Consider the following 11,268-nt stretch of genomic DNA (forward strand, 5'->3'; position numbering starts at 1 on the left):
AGTCAAAATATGACAAGTCTGTGTAAAGCATCAGTTTCTCACTCGCACACACGGTCTCTCTCATTTCTGAGTACGTCTTGAAATATATTCTCCTCCCTGGAAAAATCTTGCCTCACTTCTTCCCAGCCAGAGTGTGCAAATGGGTTTGTGAACCTTAGTACATCATTTACAGCTGCCGTAAATCTGGAACAATGTACACTATCAGATGTGCAGGTCTCATTTATAAAGCAGGATTTATGATTTCACCCCTTAGATCTGCAGATGGGTTTTATTGTGATTTATGCCTGTGTCATGAAGGACCATATATAAGAATTACCTGATGTTATCGAGGGACCTATTCTTTTTGGCCCTTATCTTTCTTCTGAAAGCAGACACTACTTAATCACTGTTAGCTATATACTGAGTGCAGGGTCCTCTGTGATTTACCCATATCCCTGTTTTCAGTATTATTAGCTTGTGATGTTAGCACTAACCCAACGAAATACTCACAGCACGTGCTGAATTGCAACTATATATACAATTTATAAATAGCTCTTTGGTGACTGTGTTGGTAAATAGAATTACAATCTTTTTAAAGGAGATATTACATCAACATTAACTGAATGCCGGTATCAAACTGAGGTATGAAAAAGGCTCTTTTGGTCCTCCAAGTAAAACATTTAGGTTTCCACTATTATTGGCAGAGGCTGCACCTCAATAGCTTAAATTGTAGGGAAAAATTCCCATTTCTGAGACTGGTGGAGGCCGGATTTCTGAAAGCATTCGGCCATCTAACCACCACGGATTTAAAAAGGCATTGAAACACTACAGAGGATCTTGCCTGGAGAAGCAGAGGGACACCTAGTAAAATTTCACAACACTCCATGCATTAGGCTTTCGTGGTTTTCACTGGACCTGGGTACCTAAGAGCTTGTCAGAATGCCACTTAGGTTTCTGCATGTCCCTTCTGGTGCTGCTGTGCCCTCAGAAATCAGGCTGATAACCTGTTCTTCCTTCAAAACTAGTAAGTCATAGGCTCCGGGAGATGTTTTGGTATCTCGCAGTCCTTGGAATCACCTTTGATGGCTTGGGTCTAACTGCATGAAAAAAGATAACCCCTGCCTCTTAGGTGGATTTGAAACATCTGCAGCAATTGCTAGGAGATGCTGCAGTGTTTCTGTAAATCTGTTTACTCTCAAATATACTAACAGCCAGGTGAAGGCCCAAAACATGAAGCTCCAGTGTTGCGTCCTATTCTGCAAGTGCTTCTTGGCCATGTAGGTCTCATAGTCCTTTTCTCTGGTTTTGGTCCACGGGAGATGGGGAATTTCTCCATTCAAAAACTCAAAAAAACCTGCGGTGAGACACTGTCTTGATGAGAGAGTTCTTTGAATCTCCTTCAGCCACGGGGTGAATTAGCCCTTGGCTTGCCAGTTCTTGCTGATCCCAGCACTAGGAAACTATACAAAATATGGCATTGCCGCTGCCATTCCAGCGGCTGCGACTCTGCGTTATAAAAGAAGGTGTGTTTGTGGCTCCATCTCTACAAACAGGTCTTGGCAGTGATTAGGCTTGAGTCCAGTCTTGGTCTCAAGCGCCACAGACCTACCATAAGGGCAAACCTGACGTCTAATCACACGCTCATTTATATGAGAGGATAACTGCAGCAACAGCCTTCCTCCCCCTTCCACTTCTGCCTCGGCAGTAAGAAGTGCTCCCTGGGAGGAGGTTGGGGCAGTCAGAGCGCCAGGCCCTCGGAAAGCAGCAGGCTGTGAGATGCCACTGCCGAACCTCCTCCCATGTGCCCTTTCCTTCTGCCTGCCGAGAGCAGCGGCCATCTGCAGTGCTGGACCCTTTCAGGGCAGGAGTTAAAGTGCTTTCAAATAGCATTTTCCTCCCCATGTCCCCCAGGCCATTTGTGAGAGCAAGGAGATAGGGATTGCAGGGAGCACTTTCTTACTCACTAAAGATTTTTTTGCCTTGGAGGAGAAGAACTTACCAGGCACACATCCCCACTCTTGCCTTGCCTGCCATGATGGTAACTTCTTCCTCTCTCACGGAGGAAAAAAAAATCCAGCAGATTTCTGGAAACAAAGTTGAGAATTTGGGTCATCTAAAAGATTGCACAGAGGGTATCAGGGCTGGGTGGAATGGTTCTTTTAAATTAATTTGTCTTCAGGAAGTGACTCTTGCCATTTGAATCCTGGTTATTTTTTACATCCACACCAAGGTATGTGATGTGCCAGGACTTTGATCTCGATTTCTTGCCCAGAAGCCGCAGAGGGTGGGATGTCAGGCACCGATCTTAACTTGCTGTGAACCACGTGTGGATGGGAGCTGCGAGGAAGCCCTTTTAGGAGCTGGAGAGTGGCCTAAGCTGCCTGTGTAGGCACAGACGCTTTGTCCGAGGTATTCTTAGTGCATGCCTACCAGGCTGAGCTGCTACAGGGATTTAGGGAAAGGAATGCTAAATTTCTGGATCCCAAAGAGCAGTAGATGCACATGACATGCTGAGCAGCTCAGCTTGGACGGGATGGCAGTACTTCTGAGACCCAGAGGTTGCAACGACTGTAAACATCTGGGGAGCTTTTAACAGGGAGGCGCCTTTAGAGTTTACACATCTGAAAGTCTGTTAAATGCTGAATAGGGGGGGTTCAGCATCACAGTATTAGATTTGGGCACCTCCATCCCACTTTAGGTTTAAGTCCTTAAGTGGATCTTGTTCATCACCCAAATTAACTTCAAGAATTTTCTTATTCTATGTCCAGCTTCCCAATGACATTTCCATTTGCTTTCAGGTTGACAACCTAAAGCATCCTAATTTAGATCCTTAACCGCTAAGTAAAATATATTTTTCACCAAAGCAAGTAGAAAACTTAAAGGAGGTATAGGTTCTTACCAAAATTTCAGCTTTCAGCAGTCCTTGTTATATCCATTTAAAAAAAGGTGTAGGCAGAAGGCTTTTTTTAAAGTGAAATTAATTTCTTCTTCAAGCTTCTCTAATTCAAACAGCAATTTAAGGACTATAAAAATATGACCCATTGCCAGTGCTTTCTATCACATCTCACTATTTTCTCTCACACACAGGAATTTCCAAACAAAAATCTCAGCCCGAGAGGAGCATCTCAGATGACGCAAGTGCACGAAAACAAGAGGCTGTGATGCTCAGTGTTTTGTAGCTTTCTAAGTGGGCCTAGAAACATTTACAGCCTTAGCTAATCACATTACATTTGCTTAATTAATGGGAAGAGCCTATGCTCTCAAGCTGACAGGCTTTGATAGATGACTACAGCTGCCCTGCCTTCCAGCAGCATGTGTGAGTGCTTAATGGGAATAGGGTGGGGGACAGTAAGGGATGCAAAGCAGTGAAATAAATGTACTATATGTGAACGGCGCTCCCATTCATACTTACTCTGCACCTGAGATGGTCTCAGACACCTTCATGTTTGCCCTACCTGAGGCTGTGTGGGGATCTGACCCACCATCGCTGCATGGAGGGGGCACCCCTTTCTTTCCCTGGCACAGCTCAGACCATCCCTGTGCCCTGGGGATGCTCCCACCCACCAAACATCGCTTTAGGCAGCTTGAGAGAACCTTACTGTAACAAAGAGTTGGCTATAAATGAGAGCTAGAGGACGAGGAGAGCTGCAGTGATTTCCTAGGCAGGGAAAGAGAAAGTCCGCTGTAGATAACACAGAAAATCATCTGCGTTTTTCAGAGCTTCTCCTGTACTTAAATCAGAGAAACAGACTTGTGTCTTGAATTATCTGCTCCATGCCTGTCCAAATGACTTCTCATGTGCTTGCGTTATGGTACACGAGCCTGAAACACATGATATAAGCAGCTGCCAGGCCAACTGCTCTGATGATAATCGAGCCAGTTGTACATACTTTTGTACATCATACCCCATCGCATCCGACTCTTACTCACCCTGTTACCAACTGCTTCTTGTCTGTTTTCTCCAGGAAATGGACTTTATCAGTGTAATTTGCAAGAAACCCTCCTGATCCCAGCAGGGGAAGTAATACTCTCCCCCACCTCCCTTCCACTGCTTTCTTCAGGGCTTTAAGTTGCGCAGCAGGGCCAATTAGGAATTCAAACCAGGTAGAAAGTGAATATACAGTAGCAATAAGAGCCAGTGGCATGATTGATGATGCTTATACAAATGCTTCTGGCTTGAAAAGCGGTGTCTGGGTTGATTCCAGAAGCTGTGTCTAATTTCAAAAGGATCTTCTGGAAAAAAAAGTAAAATAGAGGGTTAGCAGCACATGCTACAGAAAGCGGCTTCCACAGATTATTCCATCCCCAAAATATCAACCAATTACTAAGAGCAAAGCGTGAGAGAACTAAGAGCTTTTACTCATACTGGTCCTCCTGCACGCTTACTGAAATAGGGATGAGACTTTTTTATCTATGAGCTTCCCAACAGTCAGAGTAGCATTGGTCTAAGTATGGTTTTAAACTTAGCTTGTTACATATATTAGGAATAATGGCTTAAAACTATGAAAACCTGAGTGGCTATTAGCCACAGTGAGAAAGCAAACACTGAATTTCCCACTGATTCAAATGGATCTGTGCAATTTTGGGAGAAAACAAGAGATTTTCTTACATCAGCCTCCAATTTTTACTGACGTTTGCTAGCAATGCCTGTCTGTGCGTTTGTGCACGGCTTCGGCACAGTTAAACCAAAGCCCCTCGTTCCCTGCCTGTCCTTCCTCATCAGTCAATGGCCCCTCAGTACTGTCCTGGCGCATCCCCTTCTGCCAGCCAGGGCAGGAAGGGAACAGAAATTCTATGGAAAGACGTTGACCCAGATTTACCCTGGAAGCCGCCAAGCCCAGGAGAACAGAAGATGAATGCGGGGCGGGCGTCGAGGAAGCGTGTGGACCTGCCAGCTCTCCAGCGACACGGGCGATGAGCTAGTGGATGTCTGGGTGTCTGCCAGCCTGGGCTGCTGGGCATCCGGAAATCCCGGGCAAAGGCAGAGGGACACTGTGTCCCGTGCACCACAAGGCTGATGCACTGGGATGTGTCTCCTTCCAAGTGAGGCTATTCTGAGCAGTTTGGGATTCTTTAAAACACACTTTTGGAACTGAAGGTGTTGTTAGGTTTGTGCGTACAGGCTGTAACAGGACTGGGAGAGCCCTGGAGGGTGCAGAGTGAGCGCACGGGCACGGAAGGGTGGTTAAGATGGAACAGGGGAGCCAGAGGTCTCCACTAACACTTGGCACTGAGACAAGTATTTGCACAACCCAACCTGAGGCATTTAAATGAGGTGTCTAATTTAGAACTGTGGTCTCCAAAGGCCCTTGTGTATTCATTGGAGAGAGGCAGGCTTTCCTGAGGGGTGATCCACAGCGGAGCCTGCACTACTTCGGAGAGGAGCCCATCTCATCCAACAACTGCAGAGGGAGCCATGGTAGTCTGGAGTCCTCACTTGCACGCCTAAGCCAAATGCACAGAGTTAAATGCCACACAGCTATCCGAGAGGGAAAAGCCATAGTGCTTATGTGTTTAAACAGGTGCCTGGATGGAACAAGACGTCCCTGGCCCTAGGCAGAAGACCCCTAACCCGCATTGAACTGTATCCTCACGGTCCAAGAAGAGCCGCATCCTGCTGGGTCATACAGTCAGGATCGCTGCTGCTGCCCTCATCCTAGCTCTTGCCAGTGGTGTAAAACATGATTTCCCTTTATCCAGGTGTCTGAATAATACTGGGATGTGACTGGCACCTACTGCCATCAGTCTGTTTCCTGGACTGTGTGGTGCAACTGGTCCATGACTCAGAGGTGGGTGTATCATCCCTCTGAGTAACGTTAACTGTGGTAAAACATGGGGCAGCCTCCAAAGTCTCACCTCTTTGAAAGCTTTTGCTCCTTAGGTGACTACTGTTTCATTGCCTTTAAAGTGGGGTGTATTCTTAGCATCAGTAGAGCTCTTCAAGCAGGTTTAGGGTTTTCAGGGTGCTGGCTGTTCTTTTATTTTGTAATTACCGAGTGAGCTGCAGTCAGATGGGTAATCACCGATGCTTCGTTTAAAGCATTGTTGCATGTGGCAATTCATTGAAAAGCCCCAGGGAACTAGAATAAGGTTTTTATTTTAAAAGCTATAATCTCTAGGACACACACAATGTTCTCTCGCAACCCAGATTTGTCACAGCCGGCTGCTATGAAGCGCCATTCTCTGCTGTAAACCATCTTCAATGCATTGTCATTATAATTGACAACAGATTATTTTTTTTCAAGTGACACTCGAGGAGGATTGGAGGATGACAGCACATGACTGAGTAAAATTATAGTCAGGGAAACATAGGAAGAGCCGACTCTTCCCAGAGAGCTTGTGGCTGTCAGGCAGGGTTTTCTTTTTTGTGTCTGAAATGGGATTAAGTCAAAAGGCTCGTAGATTTACTGCCATTTGTGCTCTGGTCCTTTATAAAAACAAGTAAACCAGTGTCTATTTTGAATACACTGGATTAAGATCTGACCTCACATTCTGCAGGGTTTGGGCATCGGAGCGAGCCCGTGGCAGGGCTCGGTGTGCACCAGAGGGTCCGGGAGGGTGGGCAGAGCTGCCCACGCCACTGCCCATGCCACTGCCCTGGGCTCTCCAGCGCGGTCGTGAATGAGCCCCTTTGGCTTGCTGGGATCCCCCCGCCTTGCAGACTGTGGCGTGATACATACAGGGCAGGTCTCCAAATTTGTTTTTTGGGTTTAAAGAGTCTCTCTCCCCAACTCACATTTCAGACAAGCAGTGTTAAGCTCGTCTTTGTCTGCCTACCACCTCCCCTCCACCTATAAGGTCCCTCTACTCATTCAACTGATGGAGATTCCTCTTTGTTGGGATGAAGCCCCTGCTCCGCTGCCACCTTACAGGCACGGCCCTGAGCAGCAGGAGTGCGTTTTAGATCCTACGTTCAGAAAGGCTTCAGCAAAGAAAAAACATTAAATGCCAGTAAGTCTTAAAGAGATGGAGAGTCAGAGGCAAAAACTACACCACGGGATGTTCCAGAAAGGTGATGCAATGAAGAAAGGCTCTTATACCAGCTCTGGTGGATAATACGGAGGGAAGATAGAAAGGTAGTGTTAGAGGAGTAGAGGCAATGAAGAATGAAGGGCAGAAAAGGAGAAGGAAAGCATGAAAAGAAAAATTATCTAAGTGCTGGTTTGTGGAGACCTGGTTTACTCTTGTATGCTGCAAAGTACAGATGCCCTGCTCGAAAGTATCCTGCGCCAGAGATTGCAAAGCAATTTTCTCTGTAATGCATGCATTTGGTGAGCACTCTGGATTATGTTGTAATGGCCTACCGTAAGTCTCTTAAGCATAATTGAGTGTACATTTAACTGCGATGGTTTTATGAGGGTAGCAGGTCAGATGGACTACAGCCCCTCTGCAAACCAGGCCTCTTACTCTACTCAGCAGATATTACTTGTGCTAGGTTTTAGAGATTAAGTACACCTCTGTTCAGTTTAGCATGGCAAAAATGCAGAAAATGCTTGCCAGTAGGCTACCTCTGCATGTCACTGTCCTTTTTATGTGGTCTTCTATTGCTAACCCCAGTGAAGACGGGCTCCTTGACTGGGCAGGGCACTGCACAAAGCCAACAGAAAGGTGATTCTCCAAGCACAAGAACGAGCAAGGCTCAGAGTGCAGGTGAACAAAAATAAACTCCTGTTTAAAAAAACCCACACCCATAAACTGGCAAGTGATTGATTTACCTGCATACGTATCTCTGCCTTTTAGAAAGATGTTAGCAGATGAAGACAGGAATAAATTATGTAGCAGAATTGAATGTTTTAGGGAGAGGTCATTTCTTAATTGAAATTGTCCAGTAAGAAGGATGGCTGTGAATTAAGGCATAATTGCAGAGCCACCTGACTTCAGTATGAATAAAGAAGCTGGTCACAGCTTTTCTGTCAAAATGATTACTGAATTCAAAGTTATTGGTGAAGCTGGCATTTTTTGTGGAGTGTGTGTCCTTTCACAGAAGCCCTCTCCGTTTCTGTTACTCGAAGCCTAACCCGTGCAAGCCCTCGGCCACTTCTTCCCCTCATGGTTTCTGACCGAATAATATCTGATTTATATTTTGGCTTTCTTGATGAAAAGTCAACATTTTTTCTGCATTTCTCTCCGTTGCCCTCCCCTGTCCTCTGCCTATGAAGGGAAAAGCAGAGAAATAAAGCAGCTACAGAATACAGCCTCCCAGTACTTCTGAATGGACAATGTGCTTTAGCAGTGACTGAGGGCTCCTTTGAAACCAACAATAAAAGCATCTTTTCTGTCGAGGAGCACAAGGCTCACAGGGGCAAGAGACTTCAATGACACCATTATCTTTCAGGCAATTAGGACTCGCTGGCACAATCCAGCATTGGTACAGGCACTGTTGTGATTGCACTGCGGTGGCTTAGTGAAACATAGACTGCTGAGACTTAGGAACATCATAAATCACTTTTAATCTCCAACCACCGTGGATAAAAATGTACTAACACAGGCATAATCGGAATTCACAGGCATATTTTCTCTTTTGAAAACATATGCCCGAGAACATATGCCCCTCCTCCCCTCGTCTGCCCGCGTACACGAGCCGTGTAACGCTTATTCTCCTGCTTCTCTCCTAAAGCGCTTGCAAAAACGGGTTTGAGCCTGCCAGCTGCCTGTGTGTTTGCTGTGTGTTGTGGATTATATTTTAATGACATACCCTAAGCCTCTTACGCTCAAACGAATGTGCTTTTAACTGTCTGTGCGTTAGTGCCGGTTTATAAGGTGGAGGGTCAGCCAGCGTATGCCCCGGCATCTCTGCCAAGGCACCGTCCAAGAATTTTAATGGCGCTTTCAAAAGCCTCCCGTTACGCAAGGTGCCCTTAATGGAGAGTCCTCCTGCCTCTGAAAGTTCCCTCTTGTTGCCAGACACAATGAAACGCGAGCCATAGTCTCTGCAGAGAGGGCCGGGATTTTCTCGTGTCGCAGCGTGTAGCTGGGACGCGGAGCGCGGCTCCCTCCGCTCTCCTGCCACGACCAGGGGGATTCATTTCATTAGTTCAGAGAGCTGTTCCAGAGGGAAGGGAGGTTATGTAGGTCACCGATTCATCTCTGCTGCCTTGCAAAAAGAATTCATTATGAAATTTCACTTTAATTAATGCAATGCACCAGCTCTTAATAGTATTTCATCAGGACATCTGGTAAAAGCACATTAGCTACAGTTTAATGTTAAGATATAATTGAACAGAACTCCTGTTGGAGCTTGGCTTTTGCAATATGTTTCGCTTCTACTTCTCCTGCAAGCTGCCGATTAAAGGAATTGTGGGACTCCCTCGTCAGAAGGTGATGGAGCCTGATCCAAAGCCTTTTTGACTTAACAGAAAGGCTCCGGTTAACATTCACGGGCTCTGAAGTGGGTCTCTGAGGAACAAACCCAACATCCAACCTGTGTTTACATACCAGGTACTACTGGTACCACCGCCGATCTATAGTCTTGAATATAAAGTAACAGCTCTGGTGTTTAGTTCCAGTTGTGTTTGAAAGGCCGCCGTCAAAAGGTCTTTGTAAACCATTTTCTTTTGGCTTAACTTAGAGCTTTTCCCTGTTCTAATTTTATCTCTACATAACTGTGTGTTTTAATACTTATTTGATTATCTGCCCGAATTAATGTCAGTGCAGCAGCTTTCCAAACAGCCGTATTAAATATTAACATCCAAAGGGGATTTTTCAGCCCTTTGTTTTACAACGGTCTCCTGCAGTATGGATGTGAGATCTCAAAAGATTTTACTTAGTAAGTACTAGGTTATGATTGTTTAAGTCTAACTAACAGGCTACAGAGACTTCGGAAGATTAACATATGTAGAAAAATTTTGTGAACTGTTTGAAATCTTCTGTTTGATTTGAAGCTGCCGCCTCCACTTCTCCTTTTCTCTTTTTGGGTAAGTGTTTGAATAGCCAATAATAAAAAAAATCCACAACTAATGCAAGTGCAGATTGCTTAGGTTCCCTTTTACACTTCCCCCTTTCGGAAATTTTTTTACCATTGTTTTTGGGGCAGGTTTACTCCTAATCTTTGCTGAGAAGGAGCACAAAGGACTAAGGTGTTAGAGAAGCTTTTTCTGCTGTTTAGTTGTTCCTTGGGTTATTTTCTGCACCAGTAGGAAAGAGAAGGGGGCAGGAGGGATCTGGAAAAAAGTAGTATGTCCTCACCGAAATCCCCAGCGGGTTCCCAGTGGTGCCCAGCACCCTGCTGGCAGGACCCTGCACACACGTGAAGGCGTCCCAAGGGCGTATTGACCTCCCCATCCACCCAGACGCCATGCGGCTGGCTGCATCCAAAGGACCGCGCACCACTCACCCTGTCTGCATTTGCTGCTGGACATTGTCACAAGGGGCAGGTGGGACCGAGGGAGAGCGGTGGGACAAGGCCAGTCCACGTGGCAGGTAAGGCCACCTCTCCTCGCAGATGCTCTCCTGGGTTCCAGCCTGTCTATAGAACAGTATATCATGACACCACATGAGAACACAAAGTGTTCCTGTCCTCATCTGGTCAACACAGGGGATTCATTTCTGGGAAACAGCCAAATTGCCCCAAAGACAATCTTAGTGATACAGCTTGGCAATGAATTTGACCCTGTCCTTGAAGCTGCTCTGTGAAGTAGCCACAAACCCAAGCCCACACCATCAAATTCAAGGCACAGGCTCTCTCCAGGGAGGAGCACCAGCTGTGTCCCACCTTTACAGAGGCTGTGGGAAAAGGCTGTTGCAGAGAAGAGGCAGCTGGGCAGTAAAAGATGCTCTGCCGTAGCCAAACTGGCTCTCCAGTGATATTTCAATGCTACAAGTCCCATACTGGTCACAGTAAGAGGAAGCGCAACTGAGACCATTGCTAGGGCTGAAGAAGCCTGCAGTTTGGCATTAGTTGGCGATAAAGTATAGGAAACATATAGGCAGCCTTTCTCCCTGTAGGTCAGGCTAACTCTGGCCCAAGAAGCAGAAGTAATTTATTCAGGAGAAGCATCAGTAATATTATTTATACATCCAGTTCTGAAAGGCCTCTGGATGCTAAGAGGAATGGCCACAGTGTCATTAGATAGCATCGTTTGTTTGTTGTCCCTTAGGACAACATCACTAAGGGACCTGTTATTTTAAAAATAAGCATTAGCCTCTCCCTTGGAAACTTGAAACAGACACCCAGCTGTGGGCTCACACGGCTTACGCTTGGTGCTCACGGGTTTGTTCTCCCAGGGTGGCCCATCGCGAATACAGTCACTGGTGTTGGGGACTCCGTGGGACAAGCAGGATTCAAGCTTT

The 11,268-nt window shown here is 46.1% G+C and overlaps 1 long non-coding RNA gene across 1 annotated transcript; it reads right to left on the reverse strand.

Moving 5' to 3' along the window:
- Positions 1-1,867: 1,867 nt before the first annotated feature.
- Positions 1,868-10,444, reverse strand: LOC134518317 (uncharacterized). Its single transcript, XR_010071928.1, has 3 exons — positions 10,313-10,444; positions 3,910-4,212; positions 1,868-2,063 (listed from the first exon to the last, which is right to left on the reverse strand). It is a non-coding gene; the product is annotated as an uncharacterized LOC134518317 (long non-coding RNA).
- Between the last annotated feature and the right edge of the window lie 824 nt (positions 10,445-11,268).

Source organism: Chroicocephalus ridibundus, chromosome 7 (assembly GCF_963924245.1).
Source record: "Chroicocephalus ridibundus chromosome 7, bChrRid1.1, whole genome shotgun sequence".
In the NCBI taxonomy this organism is placed as follows: domain Eukaryota; kingdom Metazoa; phylum Chordata; class Aves; order Charadriiformes; family Laridae; genus Chroicocephalus; species Chroicocephalus ridibundus.